The sequence below is a fragment of the Pteropus vampyrus genome, unplaced genomic scaffold (genome assembly GCF_000151845.1).
Source record: "Pteropus vampyrus isolate Shadow unplaced genomic scaffold, Pvam_2.0 Scaffold276, whole genome shotgun sequence".
In the NCBI taxonomy this organism is placed as follows: domain Eukaryota; kingdom Metazoa; phylum Chordata; class Mammalia; order Chiroptera; family Pteropodidae; genus Pteropus; species Pteropus vampyrus.
This window is the reverse complement of record NW_011889057.1, coordinates 2,927,681-2,932,794: the sequence shown is the minus strand read 5'-3', so window position 1 is coordinate 2,932,794 and position 5,114 is coordinate 2,927,681.

Here is a 5,114-nt window from a genome sequence, read left to right as displayed (position 1 = left end):
AGGGGCCTCCCAGGTCTGGCTTCTGGAGAAAGAATAAGCAATCTGGACAGCTCTGCTCCAAGGAGCCTGTAGAGCTGCTGCTTCCCTGCTCCTTTGCTGCCCCCCAGTGGACATTTGATGTACCTCCTGTTTGCTCAAATCCTGCCTCCTTCTCTCAGACTATATAGTCCAGTCTCAGTGCCCATTCTTCGGAAGTCCAGACATGCTGAGCAGCAGGTTTCAGGCAAGATGAAAATCCAGGGCTTTCTGTGTCCTTCAGGTCCCCACAGCTACGCTGCCCCCTAATAACAGTACTAGACTCCCAAAGTCTGGCTAATGAAGGCAGGAGCTGGTGTTGGAGATTTTGCAACCCCTTTTATCTGCTTCCCCTCAGTCCCTCCTATGCTGGTGTGAGCTTCTATGCTGTGGAAACCAAGTCAAGCTTTGTCTCTCTGACCTCAGTCTCTCTACTTTAAACCAGAGCCCAAAGATATGTTCTCAGTGGCTTGTGTGATCTTGCCCAGGACGGTGTTTTTTCTAAATATTTTAACTGGCTGCGTACATTTAAAAATCAAAATCTTTTATGTAAAAATCCAGATTTCTGATTTCAGTTGCAAAGTTGAAAGTTCTGGACACACTAGGACCACATCCCTGCATGTCTACAGTAAAGAAGCTGACCGGCCTGACCCCGACGTTTGGGGGAGCCAAGGTGCAAAAGGAGGCCCACAGCCCCCAGCTCTTCGGACCCAGCTCCCTCCCACACCTCCTCCCACACTTGGAGGGGCCTCACACACCAACCCATGGACACCCTGACAACACGCCGAGGGCGTCCATAACAGACCAATAGAAATATAATGTAGCTACAAGTGTGAGCCATATATGGAATTTTAAATTTTCTCGTAGCCACATCTATAAAGTAAAAAAATAGGTGGAATTAACTGTAACAGTATATTTATTTAATTCAATATATCCAAAACATTATTTCATGATGTAATCAATATTTAAAGTTATTATTTTACTTTTATTTTTTTCTCATATTGTCTTCAAAATCTGATGTGTTTTTTACTTACAGCACATCCCAGTTCAGACTAGCCACATGTCCAGTCCTCAGTAACCACATGTGGCTAGTGACTGCCTAATTGGGCAGGGCCATTCTAGACTCTCCCCCACCCCCAAGTCAGTCATCCCGCAGCCACTGGCCACAGTAGGGACTACTGTGTGCTGGAGGTGGGGCCCTGGGAACGCACCCAAGCAGTTTATGGAAGTGAACTCAGGGCCATTTGGACAGGGATGGGAAAACACAGGCTCTCTCTGGGTGGGCATGTTCCTTTGGCCTCTCAGACTCCTCATTTGAGTGAAGGGGCACAGTCAGAGGGTCACGGAGCAGGGCTGATAAAACAAGAACCTCACTTCAGCGGTGCCTCTGGCCCAGGTATTATCAGTCATTCTAGTTTGCCATAGTCCCCACCATTCCCTTTTACCATCCCAACAAGGAAGCTGAATATCAGAAGCCATGTCTATATTTGGGCCATCTTATAACTGAGATTTAAAAAAAATTAAAGAAAATGAAACTGTCCCTGTGTCCACCTTTCAGTCCTCAGTTGGGGGGAAATAAGGCTGGCAAGTTTCAAAAAAAAAGACAGTGGAAAGCATAATTCTTTGCAGACAAAAAGAATAGTCCCACGTTTTTCACATGCAAACAGCATGTCTACGCATGTATGCATGGTTTCTTACCCCAGACCCACTTCCTCTTTTACCTTACCTGTCTGGACCTTATAAGCATTTGAATTTTAACCTTCTAAATTAAAAAAAAAAATATCTCCCAGTTGCCCCCATTCTCATTGTTCCAATAAGCCCCAAAGGTAGACCAGCAGCAGGAAGGAAGAGTAACATCAGGGGAAACATCCCAAAGCCAGGAGCAGGATACAGAGGGGAAGGCAGGTGGCTGGGCATTCCCTACAACGTCCTCCAGGGGGCGCCTGGAGCCTGGGTAAAGTGACCCATGGGCATTAAGGTGATGAACTGCCCTCTTCTTCCCCACTCTGCAGTGTGCTCACCAGAGTGGTTCACTCCTTGGTCCTTTCTTCTAATCCCACATATTTTCCCTAGACTAACAGGTCTGGGAAGGTAAAATAATATTGGAAAAGCTTCAAGTTTAGAGCCCCTTGTTCTGATACAAACTCTGCCACTAAATAGCCAGGCAATCCTGAGCAAGCGACTTCCCCTCAGGGCCTCATCCCTCACCTATAAAATGAGAACCGAACCGTCCTCAGAGAGAACATATGAGAATCAAAGGAGGTGAAGCCTTCATAAGCACTTGGAAAACTGCGAAAGCCCAGTACAGAAAAGAGTAAGGAAAAACAGCAGAGGTGGGGAGGAGGGCAGAGGTCAGGCAGTGGCCTTCGGGCCCCTCTGCCTTCTTTCCAGACCCAATGAGTCAGAGAGAGCACAGGAGAGAGTGGCCAGGAGGAGGCCTAGGAGGTGGGTGGAGGCCAAGCAGGCTCAGGCCATGGGCCAAGTCAGGACTTGGGGCTTTATTCTAGATTTCAAATAGGGGAGTAACCAAATCTGATTTGTATTTTTGAAATACAAATATACAGGGGGCCCAAGCAACTCTTCTGCAATGCAAGAAATGTTCTATATACTACAGGTGTGAACCTAAGTGGAAATCTATCAAGCACTTTCCTCATTTTATTGTATTTGTTATACTGCAGCAAGGGAAGAACAAAGGGGCCTGTGACTGGCCAAGGCTGGCTCCCACCATTCTTGCGGGAACAGAGGAGAGCTGATGTGACTGGCAGGCCCACCAGAACCACAGGGATAGAGCTAAGAACAGTTCTTGAAAAGCAGGGGGATGTGGAGGGAGGGAGGAATGGGAACAGTGTTCTGTTATCAGATGCGAAAGAGATGCTGGATAGACAGAGTAACTAATACCCACCAAGATATGCAATGAGGGCGCACAGTGGCTCGCCCAGGGACCTCTCAGCCATGCTGGTCCCTGTGCCAGCCTCCCCTTCCAGGATACTGCTCCCAGTAATACTGCTGCATTCCCACTCCCTTACATGCTCGTCTGGCCCTCATTCTTAGCCCTCTTTACAATCTTCCGGCTAAGGTGATCATGGACCATTTTCTCCCGGATCATCTTGGGCAGGGCAAAACCCTGAAATGACAATGTATGAAGTGTTGGAAGACTAATCATTTCATTCCTGGAGGGAAGAGGTAGAGAATAATGCCTGGTTCATCTGGCATGGTCAGACATGGGACTTCTACGTATGTGGATTTTCTAGAAAGCTAAAATTTAGTCCCATAAGAAAACAAGCCCTTTTTTTTTTTAATGCCTGTCAAAAAATTGAATGTATGTACACTTTGACTCAGCAATTACAGGAATTACTCTTATATCCTCGCTGTGAGTGACATAACATGAATCCAAGGTTATTAGCTGCAACATTATTGTCGTAGCATAAGGTTGAAAAGATCCACCAACCGGGGATCGGTTAAGTAAATTGTAACACAGCCTTACATGGAACATTATGCAGCTGTGAAAAGAATGGAGCAGCAACTTACATACTGATATGGAAGGAGCAGGACATATAACGCCACATATAGTATAGCACCCTTTGTGAAATGTGTATACACGTATGTATTTAGGAATTCTATATACATAAACTCTGCCTGAAATGAATTACAAAAAACAGATAACAGTTTCTAACTCAGAGAGAAACTGCGTGACTGATGAGGAAGGAGTTCCTTTTATAATACAAGGGATCTTTATTACCTATTCAAAACGAGGTTTAAATTTTTGAGCTATGTATGACATGTGTGCAAATGATAAAAATCTAGTATTGTCAAAAAAGCACTAGCCCAAGCATCAGGATACTATTTCTATCACTTACAGTGTAACCTTACTCAAAGTTTGCACAAAATGGGGATTTTAATATCTGCCTCCCAGAATCACTGGAGGGTTGGAATGTGCTGTAGCACAAGATCTGCCGTCAAGTGGGTATTTTAGAAATGGTAGTGTCTATCCTACCTCAGTATCCTCATCTAAATGAGAATTAGATGTCCAGCTCTTATTTATATTTGTTTAAATACTGAAAGGTAAATCGAGGACAGTGTCTCCTGAACCCTAAGTGTCCTTGATCCCATAGTAGATACACAATAATCTGGGAGAAGGAAGGAAGGAGAGAAAGAGAATTCTCGCTGGAGCTTTCCTGCCTTTCCCTGAGCTAAGGCCTGGGGCGTGGGAACTCTGTGAGACTATCAGAAGGTCCCATGACTGTCCCCGGTATGTCTGCCTCCTGAGGGCAGGGCCTGGTGAGACAGGCGGCCAGCTCCTGGAGGGATGAGTGGGGCATAGGTGAAAATATTGACTTGGGGCTTCAGGGAAAGAGGTTCCTCTCACCAAGTGCTACACCCGTCCTGGGCTCTAACCACCCTCCTGGCTCCCGGGATTTAGTGAAGAGGGCCAGTCGTACATCATCAGTGGGCGGAAGGTTGGTATTGTTTTATGAAATTTTTGTTTATTATGTAATTTGCAGATTGTGATAAAAATAAATTTCTTACCACAAGCTGCCAAAATAGTTAGAGAGCCACGGTTCTAAGTAATGGCGCTGTTAAGTTTTATCATGAAGAAGTAGAGTCCCTTATGGTGGCATAGTCCAGAAGCCTGGACCTAGGCCTGGGGCTGGGGATGGGGCTGGGCTCAGTCTGGGAGCAGCTCCACTTAAGTGCTCAGCTCGAGGGGTAGCCCTCTGGTGGGGGCCCAGGGTCTCATAAGTCAAGGGTACAGGGACAAGAGAGTCCTGGAGACCTGAACCTGAGTGTCTTGAGCCAGACTGTCCCTACTACTGTGAATGCTGCACGTGCTTGTCTATTCTCCCTTGGTGTTTTACAAAGTCTGAAAATGTCCCCATCTCAGTTCTATGGGCTTATGCAATTTATACGTGCTGAGGGGCCGGCATGTCTGCCTAGAACTCTGTGGTGGTGGCAGTAGAGCCAAGTGCCACAGATGCACTGCTCCACTCAGCTGTACCCTATACTTGTGCGTGTCCTAAGGCTTAGAGACTGTTTCAACAAAGATAGGCAAATCTCTTTAAACATTTACGGAACGCATACATGCCCATGTACACAAGCAC